Here is a 20979-nt window from a genome sequence, read left to right as displayed (position 1 = left end):
CAAACCCATTCTTCAGGGAAAAAAAAACCAAAAAACAAACAAAAAAAAAAAACAAAAAAAAAAAAAAAAAAAAAACTTCTTTTTAACAGCAAACAAAACACACAAAAGAAAAAACCACTTAAGAAAAACAAACCACTTTGTGAGGTTTGGAGAGTCATCAATCTCTGCTTTGATTTTATCTTTTAGTGCTAGCCCCCTTCCCCTCTTTTCACAGCTTTGCTGTCAATGTCGTTCTTTGCCCTTCCCCCGGTGCTGCCACTTCTCTGCAGGGCCGGAGCAGGGGAGAACAGCCACGGGCATGGGGACCCTGGAGGCAGCCTTGGGTCCCTTTTGCCCCCCCCCCCCTTCTCTCTTCTTCTCTCTCTTTCTCTTTCCTTCTCTCTCTCTCTCTCGGCTCACTTACCGGGGCCGACGTCATCCTGGACTCGGACCCCGGCAGTCTGGGAGCCACCCCGGCAGTTCTGCCACGGAGCCAGCCCGTTCCTGGCCGGCAAACCTGTGTCCTCTGCTGCCAGCACCGCCGCCGGGTCACCTCCATGAATCGGTCCCTGCCGCAGCCCCCGAGACCCCGCCGCTCGTAGGGAGCGGTCAGACACCTCCCAACCTTGACAACCCCAAAACTTGGTGTCCTCAGGTGCTCCCGACATTCTTTTTCTTTCTCTAGTCAACTGATCCTCTTTTCTCTTCAAGGAGGGCCCGTTCTGCTAAACCCTTTCTGGACCCCAGTTCGGCATTGAATAACCTCCTAACAACCATGTGTTAAAACACTTCCTGCCTTTCATGCAAAAAACCCACATTCACACTTCTGCTCTCTTCCAGCACCAAGATGTCATCACTCCACATTCCAACATCTCAGAGTTTGCTAACCACCCCCTACTTCAACTTCTCTCTTTCTTCTCTTCTTACCTGGTGTTTTTTTTTTTTTTTTTTTTTGATTCAACACACCTCAGACGGTACGAGGCGAACCTAACTAATTTACTTCCAAAAGTAAGCTTACAACTTTCTTTTACTAGGATTGCAGTAGCTGTTATAACTTAAATACATACTGGCTAGCTGTGCCTTACTGAGTCTAACATCTTTGATATATAAGCTACTAGATATTTTTTACTCTTCTTCACTCTTGAACTAAAATTTTATGAGCTACTCCATTTTCTCTATTTATGTATAAATGATAAAGGATTTTTCTAACAAGGGTAAGCTTAAAGCTGGTACTTAGGCTAGTTTTAACTTAACTCTTTTAATTTAACAATATCTTTCTTGGTCTGTTTTATATCATCTCCCTCTGTCAATTTTTCATACACAAATTTTACTGCCTGTGTGTAGCCCTCAATCCATAATCTATAATATTTCAATAATCCAAGTAATTTTCTGATCTCCCTCTTTGAAGAGGGAGGGAGAAGGGATAAAATTCCTGCAATTCTTTCATGGTTGGGTTTCCAGCTACCTTTATTTATTAAGTGTCTAAGATATTTTACCTCTGGTTCTACAAATTACAGTTTCCCTTTTGATACCCTTAGTCCTCTTTTCCCCTAGAAAATTAAAAAGTTATATAGTAGCCTCTCTCATTTCAACTTCAGCTTCCTCAGATAGTAAAAGATCATCCTCATATTGGATAATTTGTATTCCAGGAGGAGTAGGGAAATCTAGTAGTATTGTTTCTAAAGCTTGCCCAAATAAGTTTGGGGATTCTGTAAACCCCTGTGGTAACTTTGTCCATCTTAATTGCTTCTTTCTCCCAGTTTTGGTTTTTTTTTTTTTTTTTTTGGATCCTCCTATTTGAAGGCAAAAATATCTCGGCTCTCCTAGGCTAGTGGGCAAGCCCAAAAAGCCTCTTTAAGATCCACCACACTAAACCTCTGATGCTGGGGTGGGACTTAGAAGAGTATAAGGCTTTGGTACCACTGGGTAGGGAGTCCAAGTTCTTTTATTAACCTCCCTTAAATCTTGTACTAGTCTATAACTCCCGTCCGACTTTACTGGGAGAATAGGGGTATTATGAGGAGACATACAAGGTTCTAATGTCTCATCCTTTATTAGTCCTTCTATTACTGGCTTCAAACCTTCCCTTCCTTCTAAAGATATAGGATACTGATGTACACATATGGGACAATCTTCTCTCTCAACTGTAACCTTTATGGGGTCGATATTTAATCCTCCCCTATTTCCTTCCCCAGCCCAAACTTCTTTGTTGATTTTTTTTCTTCATCCTCTTGGCCTAATTTTAAAACTCTAGCTTCCATTTTCCCATTTTCTGGTATAACTCCTGTAATATATGGTAAGGATAATTCATGCTATTAATGTATGGTATAAAATATTGTAAAATCCAAACCATGTCATGTAGTAGTTTCGAAGACCGAACTTCGGTCTTGCAAACAAATTAATAAATGTTAGCTAAATTTTTGATAATTTTAGCTCACGATTTGATCATTTATAACCATCTGGTGACATCGACATGATTTGAATTTGGGGTTCGGGACCCCTTCCCGTCTGGAGGGCGCCCTGCTGATTTCAGTGGTCTGAGCGGGATTGGAGTCCGCGAGGCCAATCAAAGATCACCAAACTGAAACTGGAGCCACAGCCAAAGAGGGATAAAAACTGGCCCAGTTCTCAGAAACTAGGAAAGATCCAGGGGATCTACGAGCCCGAGGTTTTTTCCACTCGGAAAATTGATGTGCACGAAGAATCCACGCGGGAAAAGGAACCGTGAGTATCGCGTGGTTGAGTGGGGTGTGACCGAACGTGTGTGTGAGACGTGACTCTGTCATGAAGCCAGTGTGGACCCTATGATCGCAGTTCCACCATCCCGCAAGGGATGTGGTCGGTCAAGGGGGAAGCGGACGCTCTTTGCTTAACACACATGGGACCTGAGACTCGCAGGGAGTTCGAGGGGGAAAATCGGTCACGGTTGGGTCAGGAGGGGGAAGAGACGGTCCTAGAAAATTCTAGGAATCCGTCTGTCTTCTGATCTGGACAAAACAGGTAAGAAAACCGGAGATCAGTCAAAAAGTCAGCAGAACAGTTCTCCGCTTGACTGAGTAAGACTGGCAGCATTTCGCAAGCTCAGGAAAGCGACATCAGACAAAGAATTGGGACTCATGACGAGCGTCCCTGCCGGAGGAGACAAGGTGAGAAAATCGCAGAAGAGATTTTTAGAAAAATGGGGTTGAGAAAGAGCAGGTTTCAGAGAAAATCCCAGGAAAAATCTCCCCAGGGTCCCGGGAAAGTTCTGCCAGAAATCCCAAGAGATAGTTCGTTGAGGTAGATAGTAGAACATTAAGACAAGAGCCCAAGGAGAGCGGGCAGATCCAAGGAGACAATGATCCATTTTTTTTATAGAAAAATGGGGATGGAAGGAGATCGGAAAATACATGGTATAGCCGATTTTCTGCACATTTGAGGCATGGACTTGCGAGTCCTTGTATGATCACGTATTTGATCACCGCCCGCAGGATTTTGAAGAAATTGAGTATGCCGAGATGTAAAAGTACGCTTGTACAAGTTTATACCCGGTACAAGCCCTCCGACACACGGCGAACAGGGGAAAAGAATGAGAACCTTTGGACAATCTTCCACTTCCTTACCTTGTTCGTCCACCCCAGCCCGGACCAGCTCAGGCACAGCCGGTGCCCGCGCCGCCTCTCGAGGCAGCGATCCCGCTGGGTCAGGTCTCGGCACCGCCGCTCCCACCGGAGCAGGCTGCGGCGACTTCCCCTCCACGTGAACAAGCGGCGGCGGCGACTCCGCTCCCATGTGAGCAACTGCTGCGGCAGACCCTTCCCGAAACCAAAGAAAAACAGGTAACCGTCCCCAGAGACAGCTCTCCCCTGGCCCATCGGACGAGGCAGGCAACCACGGGAGACAGTGGGGACGAGGAAGAGAAGCCCGGCTTCTTCCCTTTACGGGAAGTGACGACGGCCCCGGGAGTGATCAGCTTTGTACATGCGCTTATCGACACCAATGATGTGAAGGTGTTCAAGAAAGAGATGGGAAAATTGATAGATGATCCTTTGGGGGTGGCAGAAAAGCTAGATGAATTTCTAAGGACCAGCACATACACCTATGAAGATCTCCAAGCGATCCTAAGATTGCTGTTTAACAACAAAGAAAGAGACATGATCAGGCAAGCCCCAATCAAAGATTAAAAAAAAAAAGAACCCCAATGGGGAGAGCAGAGATGAGAGGTGGCCAAACCAGAAACCGTCCTACAATGCCCAGACAGAAGAGGGGAAGCAGAAAATAATAAATTTAAGAAATATGATAATTCAAAGTATCAAAGAAGCAGTACCCAAAAGACAGAACATGAGCAAGGTACTCAGAGAGTGCCAGGGGAAGGATGAGACTCCCACAGAATGGTTGGAGAGACTCCGCAAGAGTTTGAAAATGTATTCAGGGATGGATCCCAATTCTCCGGTTGGGATAGTTTTGCTAAAAACTCAGTTTGTAGCAAAATCTTAGGAGGACATTCGGAAAAAGTTAGAAAAGATAGATAAGTTGCAAGAACAAGAGTTGCAAGAGCTGCTTCGGGAAGCCCAGAAAGTCTACATGAGACAGGATGAAGAAAAACAGAAGATCCAAACAAAAGTATTAGTAGCTGCAGTAAGAAAAGCACAAAAGCCAAAACAGAGTAGAGACACGGCGAAGTAAGCGCCGGTGAAGAAACAGAGTTCTTCACAGAGAAAAAGATCGAACGATCAGAAGAAGAAATTTTGAGTGCTATTACTGCAAGCAAAAGGGACACATCCAAAGGAATTGTCCCAACAAAGCCAAGGACCAAGCGATGTTTCAAGAAGATTAGGGGTGTCAAGGGCTTTTCAGTTTAAGGTCCGGAACACCGAGAGAGCCCTTGATAAAATTAAAAGCAAGATCCCACAGGGAAGAAATGTAGTTTATAGTAGACTCGGGGGGCGGAACAAACAGCAGTGCAACAGCTGCTGAAAGGGTGCTCTCTGAGCGACGATTCCATGATGGTAAAAGGGGCAAAGGGGGAACCTTTCGAGGTTCCAATCATAAAAGATGTAGAAATAGAAACAGAAAACAAAAAGTGTACAGGAAATATATTACTGATACAAGATGCAGACTTCAATTTGCTGGGGTGAGACATGATAGTTGCCCTAGAAATTGACTTGGCAGTAGAAAAGTCTCAGCTCAAGGTGAAAATGTATAAACTCACCATTCAAGATGAAGAAAAAATAGACCCGAAGGTGTAGTATGTCCAAGGGGAAGCTGAGAAGTTAGACACAGAGCCGATTCGTGTCGAAATTGAGAGACCAGAAGACCCTATACGGGTCAAACAATATCCCATCTCCATGGAAGGGAAGAAGAGATTGAAACCGGTGATTGACAAATTGATAAAGAAAAAAACGTTACAGCCATGCATGTCTCAGCACAACACCCCAATTCTGGCTCTGAAAAAGACAAACAGCAGCTTTAAGCTGGTGCAGGATTTAAGGGCTGTGAATCAGAGGACTAAGACTTTGTTCCCCACGGTCTAGAATCCTTACACTTTGTTAAATAAGATTTCTCCCGAAGATACGTGGTACAGTGTGATCGACTTGAAGGATGCTTTCTGGACTTGTCCTCTAGCAGAGGACAGCAGATATTATTTTGCATTTCAGTGAGAAGATCCAAAGACAAACAGAAAGCAGCAGCTAAGGTAGACATCGTTGCCTCAGGGCTTCGTGGACTCCCCGAACTTATTTGGGCAAGCACTTGAGCAAGTTTTAAGTCATTTTGTACCAACAAAGGGGGAAAAATTGTTACAATATGTAAACAACTTGTTGGTTGCAAGTTCGAGGGAGGAGGTTGTAAAGACAAGCACCACTGAGCTTCTGAACTTTTTAGAAATAAAAAAGTTAAAAGTGTCAAAGTTGCAATTCACAGATCCCGAGGTCAGGTACTTGGGACATTGGTTAACCAAGGGAAAAAAAAGTTAGATCCAGAGAAAGTAGCAAAGATTATTGCCTTACCACCGCTGCAAACAAAAAGGGAGGTCAGGCAGCTTTTAAAGTTGTTGAGATATTGCCGGCAGTAGATTGAAGGGTACAGCAAAAAGGTGAAGTTTTTATATGAGAAACTCACCACAGAATGGATCAAGTAGACGAAAGCAGGCGAAGAGGAATTCAGGGGAGTCAAAGAAGCACTCACAGCGGCACCAGTGCTGAGCCTCCCTGATGTGAAGAAACCCTTTCAGTTGTTCGTGGATGTAAGCAGTCACACAGCACATGGGGTGCTGACGCAGGACTGGGCAGGGGTCAGGAAACCGGTAGGTTACTTGTCAAGGCTTTTGGACCCGATCAGCAGGGGCTGGCCCACCTGCTTGCAGGCAATTGTCGCTGTAGCATTGCTAAGAGAAGAAGCCAAGAAGGTAACCTTCAGCGCACTGTTGGTAGTATTTGTACTGCACAACATGTGGGACATACTACAGCAGAAGGCAGACAAATGGCTCACTGATGCAAAGTTGCTGAAGTATGAGGCCATTTTGATTCACTCGCAGGACTTGGAGTTGCGAACAACGACAGCGCAGAACCCTATGCAGTTTTTGTTTGAAGAAGCTTCAGAGGAGCTGGTTCATGATTGCATAGAAGTAATTGAATTACAAACAAAAATCAGAAAAGATTTAAAAGAAAAATAGTTAAACAAAAAAGAAAAGTAATTTATAAATAAATCAAGCAAAGTAGTTGATAAGAAAAAAAAAATCAAAATACACAGTCGTAAATAGACAGACAAAAAAAGTGATTGAAGTAAGTCCCCTGAGTGCAAGTTAATCAGCACAGGCTTGCAAACTGTACGCAGTTCTGAGAGCCTTGAAAAGACTGAAAAAGAAAAAGAAAACAATTTTTACAGATTCTAAGTATGCCTTTGGAGTGGTTCATACTTTTGAGAAAATCTGAGAAGAAAAAGAGTTGATCAACACAAGGGAGAAGAGACTGATGCACGGAGAATTAATCCGCCAAATCTTAGAAGCTCTAAGGGGGCCAGAAGAAATTGCAGTGGTCCATGTAAAGGGACACCAGGCAAGAATTCAGTTCCAGACCAGGAGAAACAATTTGGCAGACCAAGAAGCCAAGACCGCGGCGTTGATGACGGTGAGTACCCCAGAGATCAAAGGGACTGAGGTCCCAGATGATCCTCCCCAGCCCTCTCAAGAGAAGATTGAATGCTATGAAAAGATTAGAAAAAAATTTTAAAAAAAACAGTAAAAATTACCTGACAAGAAAGAACTAGTTTCTAAAAGTTTTACCAGGAGGATTTTGCAGAAACTGCACCAGCAAGCACATTGGGGGTCACAGGCCCTGGCAGAGCAATTTTTGAAATTTTTTGAGTGCAAAAAAATTTACAAATTAGCCAAACAAGAAGTACAAAGATACCTGATTTGTCAGAAAGTCAACAAGACAAAGACAAAACAGGCCATCCTGGGGAGTCGCCCCATTGCGTACTGACCATTTGAAAGAATTCAAGTTGATTTCACAGAATTGCCAAAAGTAAAGAGATTCAAATTTGTGCTTGTGATTGTAGACAAATTGACCCATTAAGTAGAAGCCTTTCCTAGCCCACAAGCAACGGCTCAGACCGTGTCCAGAAAATTACTAGAAGAAATTGTACCCCGATATGGGGTGGTGAATTGCATTGATTCAGACCAAAAGACACATTTTACATCAAAGATTATTAAGCAAATGACTGATGTGCTAAGCATTCAGTAAAAATACCACACTCCGTGGCATCCCCAAAGCTCAAGGCAAGTAAAAAAAATAAATCAAACCTTAAAAGCACAGTTATCTAAATTGATTTTAGAAACTCAGATGTCTTAGTTGAAATGCCTGCCTTTAGCATTGCTTAATATCAGAACAATGCCTCATTCAGAGACGAGACTCTCACCGTTTGAAATGCTATATGAAATGCCATATAGACATAAAATGCCAGTAAGACACCCCAGGCTTGAAGACTGTAAGATTCAACCTTATTTAGTTGCAATCAACAGAAATTTGCAAGAACTCAAAAAACAAAAGGTAGTATCTGCAACGGTGTTCACAGGGGTTTTCAGGTGAGGGAAGAGACGAGAATGTTGACTCCATGTTCTGAAGGCTTGATTTATTATTTTATGATATATATATTACATTATAACTATACTAAAAAGAATGGAAGGAAAAGTTTCATCTCAGAAGGCTAGCTAAGAATAGAATAGAAAGGAATGAAAACAAAGGTCTGTGGCTCAGACAGAGAGAGCCAGCTCTGCCGTGACTGGTCACTAATTCCAAACATCCACACGAGACCAATCGCGGATCCACCTGTTGCATTCCACAGCAGCAGATAACTATTGTTTACATTTTGTTTCTGAGGCGTCTCAGCTTCTCAGAAGGAAAAATCCTAAGAAAGGATTTTTAATGAAAAGGTGTCTGCGACAAGTATCTCAGAGTGCTCCTCTGAGATTCGCTATCCACAAAATCCAACCGAGTAACAAAGTGCTTGTGAAAGTGTAAAAAAATGTACCTGTCTCTCCTCACTGAGAAAGTCCTTTTCTTGTGCTCCTGACAACAGACACGGCCATTTGGACAGCAGAGAAAGGCTGGACGCACGCGTCTAGGGTGAACAAAGTCGAGCATCAAGAAGAAGCGCCCGAGTAGAGGGTCACTTCTTCCCCAGGCGACCTGAAACTCAGACTCCAACATCCTTGTAAATGACCGATGGCGAGCGGATAAGTTGTATACTGTCTGATTGTGTATGCTATCTGTTTGTACACTTCAAGTGTGAATATTGTCAGGGGGCGTTTGTTGTCCACTGTAGAAGGGGACAGTGGCCGAAGGGGCTGTGCACTCAGTGTCTAGAAGAAAAGCTCAAGCTAACTGACCGAATCCTAACCCTAGCCACAAATTTAAGAATCATTAAATTAGATTCACAAGAGTAGTTTCAAATTTTTCAGAACAAAGTACGTAGAAAGCTTAGATCAAAAGCAAAGGTTCTGGATGTGGAGTGCCAGAAGTCAATCAAAGTACCGTGCAGCTCCGATGCCATCAGAGTTTCACAGTGAGGCGCCTTTAAAAGGAAGTATGCAGCTAAGTCAGAGAACGTGTTCCCTGAAGAATACTCCTGCTGCCGCGAAGATGGTCTTCCTCGCCGCTGGTGGCACCCCAGGGGGCGGAGGAAAAGGCAGAGGAGTACGCCTGGTGGGAATCCTGATTGGCCTGAGCCTTGCCATGTGCAAGACGCAGAGTCTGCACATTGAAGTCCCGATGAGAAACAAAAATGAGAGCTCCGCAGATGAGTGCAAAAATTGCGCTCAGGTAGTCCCAGTTGTGCAAAGAGATGGAAGACCCTCAGCATACCAAGCCCCGGAAGAATGTCTCAAAGAGCCTGGTGGGTACTGTTAGAAAAACAGCACAAAAGTCAAATTGTGTGAATTAGAAAAAAAATTTAATATATCAATCCCAAGGCAGGGCTAAAGAACAGGCAGTCAAATGAGTACAAACATCAGATACAGAAACAAAATGCAGAAATAATGTCAATCCCCATTTGTAACCAATGCAACCGAACCATGTGGGTTGGGGGGAAGATGAAATTGATCTTTGTCGCGTATCACCAAGTGAATCCATTGTGTTATGACAATGCAAAGCTAAAAATATGCACGATGAACAAAAAAATGTATTAAATAAGAAAAAATGTTAAATTTGATAGCAAATTTACCTTGAACAAAGAACCAATCATATTAAATTTAACACAAGCGAATGATAATAAAGTGTGCCTGCAATATGACCGAGTTGTCTGTTTCACGATAAATAAAAATAGTGAAAATCCTAAAAAAAGAATGAAAAACCCCTCAAAAATTAAAGCAAAAAAAAGTCAAAAATAAAAAAAAAAAAAACAAGTTAAACAAGAAAAATTAAAAACTCTAAAAAAACTGTATAAATTACTAAAAAAACAATATGCTAATAAAAAAATACCTTCCCCAGACAAAAACCCCCTCGGTGCGGTCGGCGCAGTGACCACGTTTCCACGAGGCAGTAGAGACCCCCACCCCCGCCAGCACGACCGGCAGAGCGGCCACAGGCCAGGCGGCCGGACCGGGGCAGACTGGCTCTGCCGGAGCCGGCACAGGGGCGGGGGGGGGGGGGGGGGGGTGGGGTGGTGCAGCTGCGAACGAGTGGGGGAACAAACAGGAATGGATGAAGTAATATTTTGTTCCTAGCCTTTTTTTTTCACGGTTTTTCTTCTATTGCTTTTTAAAAATGCTATTTTTTTACAATCCCCCCCCCCCCCCCCCAGCATGTGGTATATTTTTTTTTCTTCTGGATTAAATGGTTTTTTACAAATAAATCCAGAGCTTAACAAATCTAAACATCTGCTTGGATACTTTGAAATGGTCAATGAGCTAACTCACAACCTTCTCATGTTGTTTTTCTCATCACCCTTTCATTTATCCTTTGGCAAATTATGCATCTTTCAGTTACTTGTTTTTCTACTCCAAAAATCCCAATGCACCCATAGTTCCTTAAAAAAAATGATCACACAAAGCCTGAGTATCCCACTGGGCTTTTTGATACATGTCCTCTGCTATTCCCTAGTAAGCATTTTATTATCTAATTGTCTTCCATCAAGATGTTTCTATTTCCCCAATTTATCTTGTTCACCACCTATCTTGTTTTAATTCCTTTATTCTCTGCTTCCCTAAACTTTGGAATTTCCAATTTTTCCTCATTTGGGAGTTAATATTAACTCTTTCAGCTCCATTTTCTGCTGCATCTTTAGCTTCCTGACCTGCTAAATTATTTCCTCTTATTTCTGGGGTCTTTACCTTTTGGTGTCCCTTAATATGCACTATAGCTATCTCTCTTAGGTAATTTTAATGCCTCTAAAACCTCTAAGATAAGTTTCTCATGTACTAATCCTTTTCCTCTTGAATTAAGCAATCTCCCTTTTAAAATTTTTCTTAAGGTATGTGCTACTCTAAAGGCATACCTTGAATCAATAAATAACTCCTTTCTTTTGTGTTAAATATTCTAATGTTCTTTTTAAAGTACATAATTCACAAGTTTACATGTTTTTTCTCATCAACTTCTGCATACCCTATATTTTGCAAGGAGTTGTATTTCTGTTTGCTAACATAACTCCCAAAGGGCTGTCTTCGGGGTACCTCTTCTAGTATGCTTTTATTCTCCTTTTTTCCCCCTGTGTCAAACTTACTGGTTTTCTATTCCATTTTCAAGATCTTATCTATTCATCCCCTGCCTCTGTTTCTCACTTTCACTAACAGCTTAAATACCACTTTTCTTTCAACTACTTACATTCAAAAAAACCTTTTTCTCACACTACCTTACAATACAATACACCTCTATCCAAAGAGATATGGTAAGGTTTAAAATGCACAATCCACATTACCTATACTTTCATTCATCTACATTCACTCACTTTTATTTCTCATTCACTTTCAAACATTTCTTCACACTCTCAAGACACAAAGTGGATCCCTGTTGCCAGAAAATCACGGGTCCCTGTGGCCCCCCCTCGCCTTGGGGTTGGACTCCGGGTCTCAGTATAGCCAGGCCTCCTGGAAGGGCCCTGACTCTGGTTGCCTCCGGTGCCCATTCACCTGTGAGACTGTGTGCCGGTCACTAACACTCTTCAGCAAAGGCCCCCTCACACACCTGGAGAACAATAGCCTGGTGTGCGGGTCACACACACCCGTCGGCTGAAGGCCCCACCTGCCCTGAGGACACTAGCCTGGTATGCAGGTCACTTGCACCCCTCGGCCCAAGACCACCTGCCCAGGGTACACTAGCCTGGTGTGCAGGTCGGTCACACACCTCGACCCAAGCCTCCACCTGCCAGGGGGACACAAGCCTGGTGTGCGGGTCACTCACGCTGTTTGGCCCAAGCCCCCACTGGCCCGGGGGGACGCTAGCCTGTTGTGCTGGTCACTCGCACCCCTCGGCCAAAGCCTCCACCTGCCTGGGGAATACTAGCCTTAGTGCGCTGGTCACTCGCACGCCTCGGCCCAAGACCCCACCTGCTAGGGGGACACTAACTAGCCTGTCGCAGACACTTTTTATGAAAAAACCTTTCCTTATGATTTTTCCTCCTGAGAAGCTGAGAGGTCTCAGGAACAAAATGGAAACATTGATTATCTGCTACCGTGGAATGCAACAGGTGGATCTTTGATCGGCCCATGTTGGTTGCTTCTAATTAACGGCCAATCACAGCCCAGCTGGCTTGGAAAGAGAGCCCGAGCCACAAGCCGTTGTTATCATTCATTCTTATTATATTCTTAGCTAGCATTCTGAGGAAATCCTTTCTTCTATTCTTTTAGTGTAGTTTTAATGTAATATAGATCATAAAAAAATAAATCAAGCCTTCTGAAACATGGAGTCAAATCCTCGTCTCTTCCCTCAACCTGAGACCCCTGTGAACACAGTCACACTAGCCTGGTGTGCGGGTCAGTCACACCACTCGGCCCAAGCCCCCGCCTGCCCGGGGGACTCTAGCCTGGTGTGCAGGTCACTCACACCGTTCGGCCCAAGCCTCCACCTGCCCGGGGGACACTAGACGTTGTGCGGCTCGGGCACACCCCCTCGGCCCAAGCCCCGACCTGCTCGGGGGACATTAGCCTGGTGTGCAGGTCACTCACGCCGTTTGGGCCAAGCCCCCACCTGCCCGGGGTACACTAGTGTTATAAATGATGTAATCAGAAGCCAAATTTATAAGAAAATGTAGCAATGATTTATTAGATTGTCAGCGAAACAGAATTTCGAGAAAAACTACCACAGCCAAGGCAGCGCCTACCCTGGGATTGACGCTGGGTGAACCTGGATCTGACCGACCAAAGTGTCAGAGTCTCCCCTTCGGTTCACCCTGACTGCTTCACACAGCGAGCTTATATACAGTTTATTCTGCCTGAGGCAGAGATGACTGAATGTTCCTTTGTGTCCCTTCACATGTAGAACTGGGGCCATACATGTGCAGGGATAGACAAAAGTGGTTCCAGGTGTCTAGATGTTGTCAGAGCACTCTGGAGAAGTCCGCATTCACATGTAACAGGGTGGCGCCAGTGCTTGAGCGTAGTAGATGCAATCTTCGAGGTGCGAGATCACTCCTACATTCCAGGGAAGTTGTTGATCATCGCTCAGGAAGGTTCCATTCATACGTTAACAAACTTGATATTATCTTATCTGGGAACTAGTTGAATAAAAATAAGACTCCTGCTCCCGGCTGGGGTGGTCAAAAGACATGGCTTGGATTTTACAATATTTTAGACATAAACAGCATGAATTATCTCTACCATATACTACAATCCCTCCCCATTTATTTCACCAACTTAATTCATGCTTACAATTTGCTAAATTTTTCATTTCCTACATCTACCCATCACCATTAAGGGTTCCTCACAAACAGAGTACCCCTTTACACTATTCGGTACTCCCCTTGTGGGATGCCCTGATACCCTACATTATTCATTTTCACATTTGCTTGTTCTTCAAATTTTGCCAATGCCTCTGCAGCATTGCTGGCATACTTTCTTTCTCCCAACCGCATGATCTTAGATGTGTTGCCTCCGGAAGCCCCTTCCGAATCCACAGGAACTATTGCAATCTGCATTCCCTGGACCAAGGAGTGCATCAGTCTGATAAAGCATGGAATCAGATAAGGGAGGAATAGGATTCCAGCTACTGAACAGAGCATAAGAAACATCACTTTGTTCCACCATGCCCCATCAAATAATTTGTCCCACCATGAAGACTGTAAGATTGAATTCCATTTTTTGCACAGGGACATGGGCCACCTTTTTGATTTCGGCCGCCAAACCTCTAATGGTTTCCCCATAATCATTGATCTCAATACAACATTCTGATTCATTGAACTTTCCACACACTCCCCCTTCCTCGGCCAGCAAATTGTCTAAAGCTATTCGGTTCTGGTACACAAAGGCCCGTACCTGAGTGTGCTGCCGACTCAGTAAATCCAGGGCTTCAGAAGTGTGATTTGAAACAATTTCCACAACTGCCTGCAGCCTAATCAATCTGTTCAGAAGATAAATCGGAGTCCTATACCCGTAGCTTCCATCCTGGGCCCACGTGGCCGACCCATAATAATCAATTATTCGTGCCGCTGGCCACTCTTCCTCCCCCCAGGTTTGTTTACTGCTTATCACCGGCATTATCTTTTTCAAGCTTCTCCTCTCCCTTCTCAGGGTCTCGTATAACGGAGCCCCCAACAGATTACTTTTTGTCCTCGGGAGAGTAAACAAAACTGGTCAGATCATGCCTAAAGTGCAAGATCCCTTCCACCTTGGGGGGTAACTCACTGTATGCCTTTTTCCCACAGATCCAGTAAATTCCATCAGGGGCTTTCGACTTAATATTTATTCTCCCTGGGTCTCCCCAGTATTCCCTCATACCTTCCAAGGATTGGAAAGGGTTGGCTCCTGGATTTTTGACCCAGCACAATCCAATCCTTTTGTCCCATTCACAATTTGTCTCGTTCCTCCGGCTCCAGTACCCCAAAGGAGGGGCTGGGTGCCAGACCTTGATTTTTGTGTCTGAGTTCACCGTCAGGGTAGATGCACACGGAGTGTATCCCACCATCTCAGTCTACTCCCTTCCTGACTGACACAGATTGTACCAATTACCCTTTGGTCCAAAACCCACCCCTCAGGTCTCTGCGCCAATTTTGAGACCCTCGGATTGTCCCACTTCAAGAGGTGTTCTGGAGCCAAACCTTCCCCTTTCCAAGGCCAATTCTCTGCAGATTTCAGCCTCCCACAAATCCAACAATTCGACAAACCCAATTCTGTTGCAATTTCTTGCATCAAGTCAATGAACAGGTTCCTGTCTGGGGAAGGTAATTCCCCATCAGCATATTGTTTTTCCAGTATTTCATACTGTTCGCCCAATGTTTTCAATCGTTCCTGTTCAACTCTCTGCTTCCTCAATTCTGACTCCCTTCGCTTCAGTTCCTGAGTTATCTCTCTCATTCTTCCCTCAGGATCCTCATCATTTCTGGTTTTTGTGAAACAAACAACCCGATCATATTGCAGGCACACCCTGTCATCATTTGCCAGTGTCAGGTCCAATATGAGTGGGTCCTTGTTCAGGGTGAATTTGCTGTCAAATTTCGTATTTCTCGCCATCCAGTACATTTTCCCATTCATCATGCATATTCCCAGCCTTGCATTGTCATAGCACAATGGGTTCACCTGGTGATATGCAATGAAGATAGATTCTGTCTTCCCCCTGACCCACATGGTTCGGTTACATTGATTACAAATGGGGATCGACATCGGTTCCACGCTTCGTTTTCTCATTTGATGCTTGTGTTCACTTGACTGCCTGTTCCTTAGCCCAGCCTCAGGATTGATACACCAAGTCCCGATCTCCAATTCTCATAATTTTACCTGAGTGCCATTTCTCCAACAGTACCTGCCAGTTTCCCTGAGACATTCTCTTGGGACTTGGTATGCTGAGTGTCCCCCGTCCCCTGCGACTGGGACCACCTGAGTGCACTTTCCGCACTCATCTGCGGAGCTTTCGCTTCCGCCTTTGCTTGGGACCTCAGTGCGCAGACTCTGCGTCCCGCACACAACTAGGCTCAGGCCAATCAGGATTCCCACCAGGCCTACTCCTCTGCCTTTGCCTCCGCCCCCTGGGGTGCCACTAGCGGCGAGGAAGACCATCTTCGCGGCAGCAGGAGTATTCTTCGGGGAAGACGCCCTCCGACCTAGCCGCATACCTCCTCTTAAAGGCTCCCCACCGCGACACTCTGATTGCATCAGAACTGCACGGCACCCTGATGGATTTCTGGCACTCCACATCCAAGATTTCTGCTTGGGATCTAAGCTTCCCACGCACCCCGTTTTGAAAAATGCGAAACCACTCCTGTGAGTCCAATTCAGTGATTCCCAAATTGGTGGCTAAGGTCAGGATACGGTCAGTCAATTCAAGCTCCTCCTCTAAACACTGAGTACACAGTCCCTTTGGCCTCTGTCCCCTTCTACAACGAATGACAAAAACCCCTTGACAATATTCACACTTAAAGTGTACAAACGGATAGCATACACAATCTGACAGTATACAACTTATCCGCTCGCCGTCAGTCATTTACAAGGACGTTGGAGTCTGATCTTCAAGTCTCCGGGGGAAGAAGTGACCCTCCACTCGGGTGCTTCCTCCTGCGGTTCGACTTTCTTCACTCTAGACATGTACGTCCAGCCTTTCTCCACTGTCCGAATGGCCGTGTCTGTTGTCAGGAGCACAAGAAAAGGACCTTCCCAGTGAGGGGAGAGCGGCATCTCTTTCCACACTTTCACAAACACTTTGTCACCCGGTTGGATTTTGTGAATAGCAAATCCCAGAGGAGCACTCTGGGCCACTATTCCCTGCTTTCTGAGTTCCTGTAAATTCTTGTTGATTGCAACCAGATATGGTTGAATCTGACCATCCTCAAACCTGGGGTGTCCCACCAGCATTCCATGTCTATATGGCATTCCATATAACATTTCGAACGGTGAAAGCCCCGTCTCCGAATGAGGCATGGTTCGGATATTAAGCAGTGCCAAAGGCAGGCACTTCAGCCAGGACATTTTTGTTTCTAAAATTAATTTAGATAACTGTGCCTTCAAGGTCTGATTCATTCTTTCCACTTGTCCTGAACTCTGGGGGTGCCACGGAGTGCGGTACTCCCATTGGATGCCCAAGGCATCAGCCATCTGCTTAATAACCTTTGAAGTGAAATGTGTTCCTTGATCTGAATCAATGCAATTCACTACCCCATAACGGGGTACAATTTCCTCTAACAATTTTCTGGCCATGGTCTGGGCCGTTGCCCGTGAGCTGGGAAAGGCCTCCACTCAATGAGTCAATTTGTCCACAATTACCAGTACAAATTTGAACCTTCCCACTTTTGGCAACTCTGTGAAATCGACTTGGATTCTTTCAAATGGTCGGTACGCAATGGGGCGACTCCCCAGGGCAGCCTGTTTGGCTCTTGATTTGTTTACCCTTTGACAAATCAGGCACCCTTTTACCTCTTGTTTTGCCAATTCATAAATTCTCTTGCACCCGAAAAATTTCAGAAATTGTTCCGCCAGGGCTTGTGCCCCCCAATGAGTTTTCTGGTGCAATTTCTGCAGAATCCTTCTGGTAAAACCTCTGGAAACCAATTCTCTCCCGTCAGGTAATCTCCACTTACCTTCCCTCAGTTTTCCTCTGATCTTCTCATAGCATTCGATCTCCTTTTGGGAGAGCTGAGGGGGATCGTCAGGGGTTTCTTCCCTTTCAATCTCTGGGGTACTTACCATCATCAACGCCGCGGTTTTGGCCTCCTGGTCTGCCAAGTTGTTCCCTCTGGTGCGGAACTGAATTCCTGTCTGGTGTCCCATCACATGGACCACCGCAATTTCCTCCAGCCCCCTTAGAGCTTCTAGAATTTGCCCAATTAACTCCCCGTGCATCAGTCCCTTTCCTCTCATGTTGATCAGTCCCCTTTCCTCCCAAATTTTCCCAAACGTGTGAACCACCCCAAAGGCATACCTTGAATCTGTAAAAATCGTCCCCTTTTTCCCTTTCAGTCCCTTCAATGCTCTCAGAACTACGTACAGTTCGCATGCTTGCGCTGACCAGCTCGCATTCAGGGGACCTGCCTCAATCACCTTTCCTGTTCTCCCATCCACGACTGCGTACCCTGACTTCCTTTTCCCTTTGATCACTCTGCTTGACCCATCCACAAACCACTTCTCCCCCTCGTCCAATTCCTCTTCTTCCAAATCCTCCCTGATCTTGGTCTGCAACTCGACCACCTCCATGCAGTCACGAACCAACTCCTCTGCAGCTTCCCCAAACAGAAACTGCGCAGGATTCTGCGCAGTTTTTGTCCTCAATTCCAAGTCCTGCGAGTGAATCAAAATGGCTTCATATTTTAGCAACCTTGCATCAGTGAGCCATTTGTCCGCTTTCTGCTGTAGTATGCCCCGCACATTGTGCGCTGCGAATACTACCAGAGGTGCCCCGAAGGTCACCTTTTTTGCCTCCTCCACTAGCAAAGCCATGGCCACAATCGCATGCAAGCAGGTGGGCCAACCCCTGCTGACCAGGTCCAAAAGCCGGGACAAGTAACCCACAGGTTTCCTGACCCCCTCCCAGTCTTGCGTCAACACCCTGTGTGCCATGTGATTGCTAGCATCCACAAACAACTGAAAGGGTTTTCTCACATCAGGGAGACTCAGCACTGGTGCTGCCGTGAGTGCCTCCTTGACTCCCTTAAATTCCTCTTCATCTTCCTGTGTCCATTTGATCCGGTCTGTGGTGAGTTTCTCATATAGAAACTTCACCTTCTCACTGTACCCTTCAATCCACTGCCGGCAATATCCCAACAACCCCAAAAGCTGCCTGACCTCCCTTTTTGTCTGCGGGGGCGACAAGGCAATAATCCCTGCTACCCTTTCCGGGTCCAGTTTCTTTTTGCCCTTGGTTAACCAATGTCCCAAGTACCTGATGTTGGGCTCTGTGAACTGCAACTTTGACTTCAAAACCTTCAACCCTCTTTCCCCCAAAAAGTTCAAAAGTTCAGTTGTGCTTGTCCTTACCGCCTCCTCCCTTTGACCTGAGACCAACAAATCATCTACATACTGTAGAAGCTTTGTCCCTTCGGTTGGTACAAAATGACTTAAAACCTGTTCAAGTGCCTGTCCAAATAAATTTGGAGAGTCCACGAAGCCCTGAGGCAACAAAGTCCACCTGAGTTGCTGCTTTCTGTTCGTCTCCAGGTCTTCCCACTGAAACGTGAAATAATCGCGACTGTCCTCAGCGAGAGGGCAGGTCCAGAAAGCATCTTTTAGGTCAATTACACTGTACTAAGTGTCCTCAGGAGAGATATTGTTCAACAACGTGTAAGGATTCAAAACCATGGGGAAAAATGTCTTAGTTCTCTGATTGACAGCCCTGCACCAGCCTAAAGCTGCTGTCTGCTTTACTCACTGCCAGAATTGGGGTGTTGTGTCTTGACATGCACGGCTCCAGTGTGCCTTTCTTTATTAATTCATCAATCACTGGTTTCAAACCCCTCCTTCCTTCCATGGAGAGGGGATATTGTTTGACCTGTATCGGGTCTTCTGGCCTTTCAATTTCAACCTGAATTGGTTCTATGTCCAGCCTCCCAGCTTCTCCCTGGACATACCACACCCTCGGGTCTATCTTTTCCTCTTCTTGGACAGTGAGGCTGTAAAGTCTCACCTTGAGCCGGGATTTTTCCACCGCTAACCCAATTCCCAGAGCAACCATCATGTCCCGCCCCAGCAAATTGAAGTCCGCGTCCCTGGCCAACAATATATTTCCGTTGTGCTTTTTGTTTCCTGTGTCTATTTCTACATTTTTTATGATTGGGACCTCGAAAGGTTCCCCTTTTGCCCCAGTCACCATCATGGAGTCACTGTTCAGAGAGCACCCCTTTGGTAACTGTAGCACCATTGTCCGCTCTGCCCCCGAGTCCACCATAAACCAAATTTCTTCCTTGTGAGGTCCCACTCTTAATTTTATCAAGGGCTCTCTCGGTGTTCCGGACCCCAAACTGAAAAGCCCCTGACACCCCTAATCCTCCTGAAACATTGCCTGGTCCTTGGCTTTGTTGGGACAATTCCGTTGGATATGCCCCTTCTGTTTGCAGTAAAAGCACTCAAAATCCCACTTCTGTTCGCCCGAGCCCCTCCCCTGGGATGGACTCGGTTTCTTCGCCGACGCCTTTTTCGCCGTGTCCTTCCCTTGCTCCTGTTTCTGTGCCTCCCTTACTGCCACCACCAGGACCTTGGCTTGAATCTTCTGTTTTTCCTCATCCCGTCTCATGTACACTTTCTGGGCTTCCCGCAGCCGTTCTTGCAACCCCTGCTCTTGCCACCCGTCTATTTTCTCTAGCTTTTTCCAAATATCTTCTCAAGACTTCGCCACAAACTGCATTTTCAACAACACCATTCCCACCCAGGAATCAGGGTCTGTTCCTGAGTACATTATCAGACCCTTCCGGAGCCGTTCCAATCACTCCGTGGGGGTTTCATCTTTCCCCTGACATTCTCGGAGTATCTTGCTCATGTTCTGACCTTTTGGTACCACCTCCCGGATACCTTGAATGACCACATTTCTTAAATTTATCATTTTCTGTCTCCCCTCGTCCATCTGGGCTTCCCAAGACGGCTTCTAGTTTGGCCACCATTCCTCCCCTGCCCCCCGTTCGGGTTTCATTTTTCCCAATCCTTGATCGCGGCTTGCCGGATCATGTCTCTCTTTGTTGTTAAACAGCGATCTTAAGATCGCTTGGAGATCCTCATAGGTGTATATGCTGGTTCCCAAAAACTCATCCAACCTCTCTGCCACCCCCAAAGGATCATACATCAATTTTCCCATTTCCTTTTTGAACACCCTCACATCACTGCTGTCAGTTGGGGTGTGCACGTATCCAATCACCCCCAGAGCTGTTGGCACCTCCCATAAAGGATAGATGCTGGGTTTTTCCTCCTCGTCCCCACTTTCCCCCATGGTCGCCCTCCTTGTTCACCGCCTCGTTCGGTGTGCCGGGGGAGAGACGTCCCTAGAGACATCTACCTTTCTTTCCTCAATTTTCGGAGACGCCTGCCGCTGCGGCTGTGCCACCACCGCGTGGCCATGTGGGAAAGCGGATGCCGCCGCCTGCTCCAGTGGTGGCAGGGGTGCAGTCACCTGGGCTTGCAGAGTCCCTGCCTCGGGAGGCATCCCTGGCACCGCTTGTGCCTGCGCGGGATCGGGCTGCTGCGGGGCCACAAGTTAAGGGGGTGGAACATTTTCCAACGGTTCCCATTCCTTTCCCGCTTTTGCCACGCACCGGAGAGCTCATACTGGGTATAGACCCGAACAAGCTATGCCTCCACATGTCAGCGTACTTGATTTCCTCAGGATCCCATGTGCTGAGACTGGACACGTGGTCAAACAAAGACTCACAAGTCCAGGTTTCAAATGTGCCAAATATCGTCCAGAC

This window comes from Agelaius phoeniceus, chromosome W (assembly GCF_051311805.1).
Source record: "Agelaius phoeniceus isolate bAgePho1 chromosome W, bAgePho1.hap1, whole genome shotgun sequence".
Lineage (NCBI taxonomy): Eukaryota > Metazoa > Chordata > Aves > Passeriformes > Icteridae > Agelaius > Agelaius phoeniceus.
The sequence above is the reverse complement of the archived record's forward strand: the minus strand, read 5'-3'. Positions refer to the sequence as shown.